At 40.1% G+C, this 12,032-nt stretch overlaps 1 non-coding gene across 1 annotated transcript; it reads right to left on the reverse strand.

The window, feature by feature from the left end:
• Positions 1–2,409: 2,409 nt before the first annotated feature.
• On the reverse strand, positions 2,410–2,517 carry LOC148568822 (small nucleolar RNA R71). Its single transcript, XR_015882057.1, has one exon. It is a non-coding gene; the product is annotated as a small nucleolar RNA R71 (small nucleolar RNA).
• Positions 2,518–12,032: the final 9,515 nt, after the last annotated feature.

Below are 12,032 nucleotides of genomic sequence, written 5' to 3' on the forward strand. Positions count from 1 at the left end.
GGATTCGACCCTTACTCACGTAAGGTATTACTTGGACGACCCAGTGCACTTGCTGGTTAGTTGTTCGAAGTTGTGAACCATGGTATTGGCATCATGTTTTTGGCGCCATTACCAGGGAAAGAAAGAGCGATGAATTTTACATAATTAAAGCATGTGAAGCCTGGCTGGCTGTAAAGCCATGTCTAAATTCTCTTGGACTGAGGCTTCCAACCATCAGCTGTTATACGACTGTAGGGTATGTCAGGCATGTCATGTCTGAATTACATGCTGAAGCTTGGCTGGCCATTGGCCATGTCTAGTGTTTTGGACCGGAGCTTTCATTGAAAGCTTGGCTGGCTAGTGAGCCATGTCTAATTCCTGGACTGAAGCTTTAAATTAAGAATGCAAAATTCCTGGAATTCATATTAAAAATTTTGGAATCCTTATTTTTCTTTCTTTCTAAATAATTTTCAAAAAATATAAAATAAAAATCCAAAAAAATTAGAAAATCATAAAAATCAAAAAAATATTTTGTGTTTCTTGTTTGAGTCTTGAGTCATGTTATAAGTTTAGTGTCAATTGCATGTGCATCTTGCATTTTTCGAAAATTCTCATGCATTCATAGTGTTCTTCATGATCTTCAAGTTGTTCTTGGTAAGTCTTCTTGTTTGATCTTTGCATTTGCATGTTTTGTGTCTTTTCTTATTTTTCATATGCATTCTTGAATTCTTAGTGTCTAAGCATTAAAGAATTCTAAGTTTGGTGTCTTGCATGTTTTCCTTGCATTAAAATTTTTTCAAAAATATGTTCTTGATGTTCATCATGACATTCAAAGTGTTCTTGGTGTTCATCTTGACATTCATAGCATTCTTGCATGCATCACATGTTTTGATCTAAAATTCTCATGCATTGCATCATTTTTCTTGTTTTTCTCTCTCTTCATTAAAAATTCAAAAATAAAAAAATATATCTTTCCCTTTTTCTCTCTCATAAATTCGAAAATTATATTTGACTTTTTCAAAAATTTTTAAAAATCTAGTTGTTTTTATGAGTCAAATCAAATTTTCAATTTAAAAATCTCATCTTTTTCAAAATCTTTTTCAAAAATCAAATCTTTTTCAAACTTCTTAGTTATTTTCAAAAATTACAAAAATATTTTTCAAAAACCTTTTTCTTAATTTTATATCAAATTTTCGAAAATAACAATAACAATTAATTTTTTGATTCAAAAATTTCAAGTTTGTTACTTGCTTGTTAAGAAAGATTCAAACTTTGAGTTCTAGAATCATATCTTGTGATTTCTTGTGAATCAAGTCATTAATTGTGATTTTAAAAATCAAATCTTTTTCAAAACTAATTTCTATCATATCTTTTCAAAAATATCTTCTCATCTTATCTTTTTCAAAAATTTGATTTCAAAATATCTTTTCTAACTTCCTAACTTCTTATCTTTTCAAAATTTGTTTTAACTAACTAACTAACTTTTTGTTTGTTTCTTATCTTTTTCAAAACTACCTAACTAACTCTCTCTCTCTAATTTTCGAAAATATCTTCCCTCTTTTTCAAAAATTCTTTTTAATTAACTAATTATTTTATTTTTATTTTGAATTTTCGAAAAAAACTACTAACCTTTTTCAAAAACTATTTTCAAAAATCACTAACTCTTTTTCAAAATTTATTTTCGAAAATTCTTTCTCTCTCATCTCCTTCTATTTATTTATTCATTCACTAACATCTCATCTCACATCTCTGCCCTCCTCACAGTTGTGTTTCTTTCTTTACGTCACATTCTTTGTCTTCTTCTTTTCTTCTACTAACACAAGGACCTCTATACTGTGGTATAAAGGATCCATATTATTATTATTATTTTTTTTTCTGTGCCCTCTTCTTTGTCATATGAGCAGGAGCAAGGACAAGAATATTCTTGTTGAAGCAGACCCAGAACCTGAAAGGACTCTGAAGATAAAAGTAAGAGAAGCTAAAATACAACAATCCAGAGATAACCTTTCAGAAATTTTCGAACAGGAAGAGGAGATGGCAGCCGAAAATAACAATAATGCAATGAGGATGCTTGGTGACTTTACTGCACCTAATTCCAATTTACATGGAAGAAGCATCTCCATTCCTGCCATTGGAGCAAACAACTTTGAGCTGAAACCTCAATTAGTTTCTCTGATGCAGCAGAACTGCAAGTTTCATGGACTTCCATCTGAAGATCCTTCTCAGTTCTTAACTGAATTCTTGAAAATATGTGATACTGTTAAGACTAATGGAGTAGATCCTGAAGTCTACAGGCTCATGCTTTTCCCTTTTGCTGTAAGAGACAGAGCTAGAATATGGTTGGACTCTCAACCCAAGGACAGCCTGAACTCTTGGGATAAGCTGGTCACGACTTTCTTAGCCAAGTTCTTTCCTCCTCAAAAGTTGAGCAAGCTTAGAGTGGATGTTCAAACCTTCAAACAGAAAGAAGATGAATCCCTCTATGAAGCTTGGGAAAGATACAAACAGTTGACCAAAAAGTGTCCTTCTGACATGCTTTCAGAATGGACCATCCTGGATATATTCTATGATGGTCTGTCTGAGTTATCTAAGATGTCATTGGATACCTCTGCAGGTGGATCCATTCACCTGAAGAAAACGCCTGCAGAAGCTCAAGAACTCATTGACATGGTTGCAAATAACCAGTTCATGTACACTTCTGAAAGGAATCCTGTGAATAATGGGACGCCTATGAAGAAGGGAGTTCTTGAGGTTGATACTCTGAATGCCATATTGGCTCAGAACAAAATATTGACTCAGTAAGTCAATATGATTTCTCAGAGTCTGAATGGAATGCAAGCTGCATCCAACAGTACTCAAGAGGCATCTTCTGAAGAAGAAGCTTATGATCCTGAGAACCCTGCAATAGCAGAAGTGAATTACTTAGGTGAACCTTATGGAAACACCTATAACTCATCATGGAGAAATCATCCAAATTTCTCATGGAAGGATCAAAAGCCTCAACAAGGCTTTAATAATGGTGGAAGAAACAGGTTTAACAATAATAAACCTTTTCCATCATCCACTCAGCAACAGACAGAGAACTCTGAACAAAATATTTCTAATTTAGCAAACTTAGTCTCTGATCTATCTAAGGCCACTGTAAGTTTCATGAATGAAACAAGGTCTTCCATTAGAAATCTGGAAGCACAAGTGGGCCAGCTGAGTAAAAGGATCACTGAAATCCCTCCTAGTACTCTCCCAAGCAATACAGAAGAGAATCCAAAAGGAGCGTGCAAGGCCATTGACATAAGCACCATGGCTGAACCTGTAAGGGAAGGAGAGGACGTGAATCCCAAGGAGGAAGACCTCCTAGGACGTCCAGTGATCAATAAGGAGCTTCCCTCTGAGGAACCAAAGGAATCTGAGACTCATCTAGAGACCATAGAGATTCCATTGAACCTCCTTATGCCATTTATGAGCTCTGATGAGTATTCCTCTTCTGAAGAGAATGAGGATGTTACTGAAGAGCAAACAGCCAAGTTTCTTGGTGCAATCATGAAGCTGAATGCCAAAATATTTGGCATTGATACTTGGGAAGTTGAACCTCCCTTGTTCATCAATGAACTAAGTGATCTGGATCAACTGACATTGCCTCAGAAGAGACAGGATCCTGGAAAGTTCATAATACCTTGTACCATAGGCACCATGATCTTTAAGGCCCTGTGTGACCTTGGTTCAGGAATAAACCTCATGCCCCTCTTTGTAATAGAGAAACTGGGAATCTATGGAATGCAAGCTGCTAAAATCTCATTAGAGATGGCAGATAATTCAAGAAAACAGGCATATGGACAAGTAGAGGACGTGTTAGTAAAGGTTGAAGGCCTTTACGTCCCTGCTGATTTCATAGTCCTGGATACTGGAAAGGAAGAGGATGAATCCATCATCTTAGGAAGACCTTTCCTGGCCACAGCAAGAGCTGTGATTGATGTTGACAGAGGTGAACTAGTCCTTCAATGGAATGAGGACTCCCTTGTATTTAAAACTCAAGGATCTCCCTCTGCAACCATGGAGAGGAAGCATGAAAAGCTTCTCTCAAAGCAGAGTCAACCCAAGCCCCCACAGTCAAACTCTAAGTTTGGTGTTGAACTCCCATATCCAAACTCTAAGTTTGGTGTTGGAGAGTCTCAACAATGCTCTGAACATCTGTGAGGCTCCATGAGAGCCTACTGTCAAGCTATTGACATTAAAGAAGCGCTTGTTGGGAGGCAACCCAATTTTTTATTTATCTAACTATATTTTTCTTAATTATATGTCTTTATAGGTTCATGATCATGAGGAGTCACAAAATAAATATAAAAATTGAAAACGGAATCAAAAACAGCAGAAGAAAAATCACACCCTGGAGGAGCATCTGCCTGGCGTTCAACGCCAGAACAGAGCATGGTTCTGGCGCTGAACGCCCAAAATGGGCAGTATTCTGGCGCTGAACGCCCAGAACAAGCATGGTTCTGGCGTTCAACGCCAGAAATGGCAACAAATGGGCGTTGAACGCCCAAAATGGGCACCAACCTGGCGCTGAACGCCCAGAGTTGTGTGCAAAGGCATTTTACATGCCTAATTGGTGCAGGGATGCAAATCCTTGACACCCCAAGATCTGTGGACCCCACAGGATCATCTCAGGATCTGTGGACCCCACATGATCACCTCAGGATCTGTGGACCCCACAGGATCCCCACCTACCTCCACTCACTTCTTCTCACCACTCTCTTTCACACAACCCCATAAACACTCTTCCCCAAAAACCCTTCACCAATCACCTCAATCTCTCTTCCCCATCACCTCTTCACCACTCACATCCATCCACTCTTCCCCATAAACCTACCTCATAAACTCCACCTACCTTCAAAATTCAAAACCAATTTACCACCCAAACCCACCAATATGGCCGAAACCTTCCCCCCTCCCTTCCCTATATAAAGCCCTCCATTCTTCATCAAATTCACACAACACACCCCTCTACACCCTTCTTAGCCGAAACACTTCCCACTCTCCCTCTCCTCCATTTCTTCTTCTTCTTCATCTATTCTTTCTTTTATTGCTCGAGGGCGAGCAAAATTCTAAGTTTGGTGTGGTAAAAGCATAAGCTTTTTGTTTTTCCATTACCATTGATGGCACCTAAGACCGGAGAATCCTCTAGAAAGGGGAAAGGGAAGACAAAAGCTTCCACATCCGAGTCATGGGAGATGGAAAGGTTCATCTCCAAAGCCCATCAAGACCACTTCTATGATGTTGTGGCCAAGAAGAAGGTGATCCCTGAGGTCCCTTTCAAACTCAAAAGAAATGAGTATCCGGAGATCCGACATGAAATTCAAAGAAGAGGTTGGGAAGTTCTAACAAATCCCATCCAACAAGTCGGCATCCTAATGGTTCAAGAGTTCTATGCTAATGCATGGATCACCAAGAACCATGATCAAAGTAAGAACCCGGATCCAAAGAACTATGTTACAATGGTTCGGGGGAAATACTTGAATTTTAGTCCAGAAAATGTGAGGTTAGCGTTCAACTTGCCAAACATGGAAGAGAACGCACGCCCCTACACAAGGAGAGTCAACTTTGATCAAAGGTTGGACCAAGTCCTTATGGACATATGTGTAGAAGGAGCTCAATGGAAAATTGACTCCAAAGGCAAGCCGGTTCAACTAAGAAGATTGGACCTCAAGCCTGTAGCTAGAGGATGGTTGGAGTTCATTCAATGCTCAATCATTCCCACTAGCAACCGGTCTGAAGTTACTGTAGACCGGGCCATCATGATCCATAGCATCATGATTGGAGAAGAGGTGGAAGTTCATGAGATTATACCTCAAGAACTCTACAAGGTGGCTGACAAGTCCTCCACTATGGCAAGGTTAGCCTTTCCTCACCTCATTTGCCACCTATGCAATTCGGCTGGGATTGACATAGAGGGAGATATCTTCATCAAAGAGGACAAGCCCATCACTAAGAAAAAGATGGAGCAAGCAAGAGAGCCCATTCATGGAGCTCAAGAGGCGTATGAAGCTCATCACCATGAGATCCCGGAGATGCCTCAAATGCACTTTCCTCCACAAAACTATTGGGAGCAAATCAACACCTCCCTAGGAGAATTGAGTTCCAATATGGGACAACTAAGGGTGGAACATCAAGAGCACTCCATCATGCTTCATGAAATAAGAGAAGATCAAAAAGCAATGAGGGAGGAGCAACAAAGACAAGGAAGAGACATAGAAGAGCTCAAGGACATCATTGGTTCCTCAAGAAGGAAACGCCACCATCACTAAGGTGGATTCATTCCTTGTTCTTATTTCTTCTGTTTTTCGTTTTCTATGTTATGTGCTTATCTATGTTTGTGTCTTCATTACATGATCATTAGTAGTAGTAACTATGTCTTAAAGTTATGAATGTCCTATGAATTCATCACCTCTCTTAAATAAAAAATGTTTTAATTCAAAAGAACAAAAAGTACATGAGTTTCGAATTTATCCTTGAACTTAGTTTAATTATATTGATGTGGTGACAATGCTTCTTGTTTTCTGAATGAATGCTTGAACAGTGCATATGTCTTTTGAAGTTGTTGTTTAAGAATGTTAAATATGTTGGCTCTTGAAAGAATGATGACTAGGAGACATGTTATTTGATAATCTGAAAAATCATAAAAATGATTCTTGAAGCAAGAAAAAGCAGCAAAGAACAAAGCTTGCAGAAAAAAAAAATTAGGCGAAAAAAATAGAAAGAAAAAAAAAAAAGAAAAAGCAAGCAGAAAAAGCCAATAACCCTTAAAACCAAAATGCAAGGGTAATAAAAAGGATCCCAAGGCTTTGAGCATCAGTGGATAGGAGGGCCTAAAGGAATAAAATCCTGGTCTAAGCGGCTAAACCAAGCTGTCCCTAACCATGTGCTTGTGGCGTGTAGGTGTCAAGTGAAAACTTGAGACTGAGCGGTTAAAGTCAAGGTCCAAAGCAAAAAAAGAGCGTGCTTAAGAACCCCGGACACCTCTAATTGGGGACTTTAGCAAAGCTGAGTCACAATCTGAAAAGGTTCACCCAAATTATGTGTCTGTGGCATTTATGTATCCGGTGGTAATACTGGAAAACAAAGTGCTTAGGGCCACGTCCAAGACTCATAAAGAAGCTGTGTTCAAGAATCATCATACTGAACTAGGAGAATCAATAACAATATCTGAACTCTGAGTTCCTATAGATGCCAATCATTCTGAACCTCAATGGATAGAGTGAGATGCCAAAACTATTCAAGAGGCAAAAAGCTATAAGTCCCGCTCATTTGATTGGAGCTATGTTTCATTGATAGTTTGGAATTTATAGTCTATTCTCTTTCTTTTATCCTATTTGATTTTCAGTTGCTTGGGGACAAGCAACAATTTAAGTTTGGTGTTGTGATGAGCGGATAATTTATACGCTTTTTGGCATTGTTTTTAGTATGTTTTTAGTAGGATCTAGTTACTTTTAGGGATGCTTTCATTAGTTTTTATATTAAATTCACATTTTTGGACTTTACTATGAGTTTGTGTGTTTTTCTATGATTTCAAGTATTTTCTATGAAATTGAGGGACTTGAGCAGAAATCAGATTCAGAGGTTGAAGAAGGACTGCTGCTGCTGTTGGATTCTGACCTCCCTGCACTCAAAGTGGATTTTCTGGAGCTACAGAACTCGAAATGGCGCGCTTCCAATTGCGTTGGAAAGTAGACATCCAGGGCTTTCCAGAAATATATAATAGTCCATACTTTGGCCAAGAATAGACGACGTAAACTGGCGTTCAATGCCAGCTTTCTGCCCAAATCTGGCGTCCAGCGCCAGAAAAGGAGCCAAAACCAGAGTTGAACGCCCAAACTGGCACAAAAGCTGACGTTCAACTCCAAGAAGGACCTCTACACGTGCAACACTCAAGATCAGCCCAAGCACACACCAAGTGGGCCCCGAAAGTGGATTTATGCATCAATTACTTACTTCTGTAAACCCTAGTAGCTAGTTTATTATAAATAGGACCTTTTACTATTGTATTAGAGATCTTTGGTCTCAGTTTTAATCCGTTGTTCATCTTAGGAGACTATTGATCACGTTTTAGGGGGCTGGCCATCTCGGCCATGCCTGGACCTTTCACTTATGTATTTTTAACGGTAGAGTTTCTACACTCCATAGATTAAGGTGTGGAGCTCTGCTGTTCCTCAAAGATTAATGCAAAGTACTACTGTTTTCTATTCAATTCATCTTATTTCGCTTCTAAGATATTCATTCGCTCTTCAACCTGAATGTGATGAACGTGACAATCATCATCATTCCCTATGAACGCGTGCCTGACAACCACTCCCGTTCTACCTTCGACTGAATGAGTATCTCTTAGACCTCCTAATCGGAATCTTCGTGGTGTAAGCTAGAATGATGGCGGCATTCAAGAGAATCCGGAAGCTCTAAACCTTGTCTGTGGTATTCCGAGTAGGATTCAATGATTGAATGACTGTGACGAGCTCCAAACTCGCGATTGCTGGGCGTAGTGACAGACGCAAAAGGATAGTAAATCCTATTCCAGCATGATCGAGAACCGACAGATGAATAGCCGTGCCGTGACAGGGTGCGTTGACCATTTTCACTGAGAGGATAAGATGAAGCCATTGACAAAGGTGATGCCTCCAGACGATTAGCCGTGCCGTGACAGGGCATTTGGATCATTTTCCCGAGAGAAGACCGAAAGTAGCCATTGACAATGGTGATGTATCACATAAAGCCAGCCATGGAAAGGAATAAGACTGATTGGATGAAGATAGCAGGAAAGCAGAGGTTCAGAGGAACGAAAAGCATCTCCATTCGCTTATCTGAAATTCCTGCCAATGATTTACATAAGTACCTCTATCCCTATTCTATTATTTATTTTCGAAAACCCATTACTATTTTATATCCACCTGACTGAGATTTACAAGGTGACCATAGCTTGCTTCATACCAACAATCTCCGTGGGATTCGACCCTTACTCATGTAAGGTATTACTTGGACGACCCAGTGCACTTGCTGGTTAGTTGTGCGAAGTTGTGAACCATAGTATTGGCATCATGTTTTTGGCTCCATTTCCAGGGAAAGAAAGAGCGATGAATTTTACATAATTAAAGTGTAATCACAATTTCTGCGCACCATGGAGCTTGGCAGATATAGTAGGCATCAGCCCTCAAGTCTATGAGTACCAGATATTTTTAGAAGAAGGAGCATGGCCTGTTCGTCAACCTCAAAGGCGGCTGAACCCCACCATTCTAGAGGTTGTCAAGAAGGAAGTGACCAGGCTGCTTGAAGCTGACATCATCTATCCAATCTCGGATAGTGAATGGGTCAGCCCAGTACAAGTGGTGCCCAAGAAGTCTGGAGTCACAACAGTAAAGAATTAGCATGGAGAACTCATTGCAACTAGAGTGCAAAATTCCTGGAGGGTGTGCATTGATTATAGGCGCCTCAACCAGGCTACTCGCAAGGATCACTACCCACTGCCCTTCATCGATCAGATGCTTGATCGCCTGTCAGGTAAAATCACACTACTGTTTTCTACATGGTTACACTGGCTATTTTTAAATTCATATAGCTCCTGAAGACCAGGAGAAAACTACTTTTACATGTCCCTTTGGAACGTTTGCATACAAGAGGATGCCTTTTGGCTTATGTAATGCACCGGCTACGTTTCAAATGTGCATAATGAGCATTTTCTCAGATCTCCTTGAGAACTATATGGAAGTTTTCATGGATGACTTTAGTGTGTATGGTGATTCGTTTAACCTTTCCTTGGATAGTTTAGCTAGAGTATTAGACAGGTGTGTTAGTTCAAACCTTGTATTAAATTTTGAAAAATGTCATTTTATGGTAAAACAAGGTATTGTTCTAGGACACGTTGTTTCTAATACTGGTATTTTAGTTGATCCAGCAAAGGTAGATGTCATTTCTAGTTTACTTTACTCCTCCTCCGTGAGGAAAGTCCGTTCGTTCCTTGGTCATGCAGGTTTCTACGGAGATTTATCAAGGACTTCAGTAAGGTAGCATTGCCTTTATCCCGACTGCTACAGAAAGATGTTGAGTTCGAGCTGAGTGAGGACTGCATGGACGCGTTTGATAAGCTGAAGATTGCCTTGACTCAAGCTCCGATTGTGAGAGGACCCGACTGGAGCCAGCCATTTGAGATTATGTGTGACGCCTCCAACCATGCAGTAGGAGCGGCGCTGGCTCAGCGCGAAGGTAAGGACCCTTTTATAATTGCTTATGCCTCTAAGACCTTAGACGTTGCTCAGTCTAATTATACTACCACTGAAAAAGTGCTTCTGGCTATTGTTTTTGCTCTGGATAAAATCTGAGCCTATCTACTTGGTACTAAGATGGTAGTATACTCAGACCATGCAACTCTAAAATATTTGTTAGCTAAAAAAGAGTCTAAACCAAGGTTAATACGTTGGATATTGTTGTTGTAAGAATTTGATTTAGAAATTAAAGATAGGAGTGGTTCCCAGAATTTAGTGGCAGACCACTTGAGTCACCTAGAGCACTGGTGCACGAAATTGTGATCTCCAGGCTCGAACAAATCCTGGTAATGGCTCCAAAGCTTGGTGCTCTGATCTTAATTCATAGTTGTCACAACTTCGATACAACTAACCAGCAAGTGCACTAGGTCGTCCAAGTAATACCTTACGTGAGTAAGGGTTGAATCCCACGGAGATTGTTGGTATGAAGCAAGCTATGGTCACCTTGTAAATCTCAGTCAGGCAGATATAAAGTGATAATGGAGTTTTCGAATAATAAATAATAGAATAGGGATAGAGGTACTTATGTAAATCATTGGTAGGAATTTCAGATAAGCGAATGGAGATGCTTTTCGTTCCTCTGAACCTCTGCTTTCCTGCTATCTTCATCCAGTCAGTCTTACCCCTTTCCATGGCTGGCTTTATGCAAGGGCATCACCGTTGTCAGTGGCTACATCCCCTCCTCTCAGTGAATAATATGCTCACGCACCCTGTCACGGCACGGCTATTCATCTGTCGGTTCCCGATTATGCTGGAATAGGATTCACCCTCCTTTTGCGTCTGTCACTAACGCCCAGCACTCGCGAGTTTGAAGCTCGTCACAGTCATTCAATCATTGAATCCTACTCAGAATACCACAGACAAGGTTTAGACCTTCCGGATTCTCTTGAATGCCGCCATCATTCTAGCTTACGCCACGAAGATTCCGGTTAAGAGATCTAAGAGATATTCATTCTAGCTTATTTCATGTAGAACGGAAGTGTTTGTCAGGCACGTGTTCATAGGGGAGATGGTGATGAGCATCACACATAATCATCACCTTCATCACGTTCTTGGGTGCGAATGGATATCTTAGAAGCGAAATAAGATGAATTGAATAGAAAACAGTAGTACTTGCATTAATCTTTGAGGAACAGCAGAGCTCCACACCTTAATCTATGGAGTGTAGAAACTCTACCGTTAAAAATACATAAGTGAAAGGTCCAGGCATGGCTGAGATGGCCAGCCCCCAAAATGTGATCAAAGGATCATAAGGTAATCCAAAGATGTCTAATACAATAGTAAGAGGTCCTATTTATAATAAACTAGCTACTAGGGTTTACATGAGTAAGTATTTGATGTATAAATCCACTTTCGGGGCCCACTTGGTGTGTGTTTGGGCTGAGCTTAAGTGTTGCACGTGCAGAGGCCATTTGTGGAGTTGAACGCCAGTTTTTGTGCTAGTTTGGGCGTTCAACTCTGGTTTTGGATCCTTTTCTGGCGCTGGACGCCAGATTTGGGTAGAAAGCTGGCGTTGAACGCCAGTTTATGTCGTCTATTCTTGGCCAAAGTATGGACTATTATATATTGCTGGAAAGCCCTGGATGTCTACTTTCCAACGCAATTGGAAGCGCGCCATTTCGAGTTCTGTAGCTCCAGAAAATTCACTTTGAGTGCAGGGAGGTCAGAATCCAACAGCATCAGCAGTCCTTTTTCGACCTCTGAATCTGATTTCTGCTCAAGTCCCTCAATTTCAGCCAGAAAATACCTGAA

This window comes from Arachis ipaensis, chromosome B4, assembly GCF_059453495.1.
Source record: "Arachis ipaensis isolate K30076 ecotype BB chromosome B4, ASM5945349v1, whole genome shotgun sequence".
Classification (NCBI taxonomy): Eukaryota; Viridiplantae; Streptophyta; class Magnoliopsida; order Fabales; family Fabaceae; genus Arachis; species Arachis ipaensis.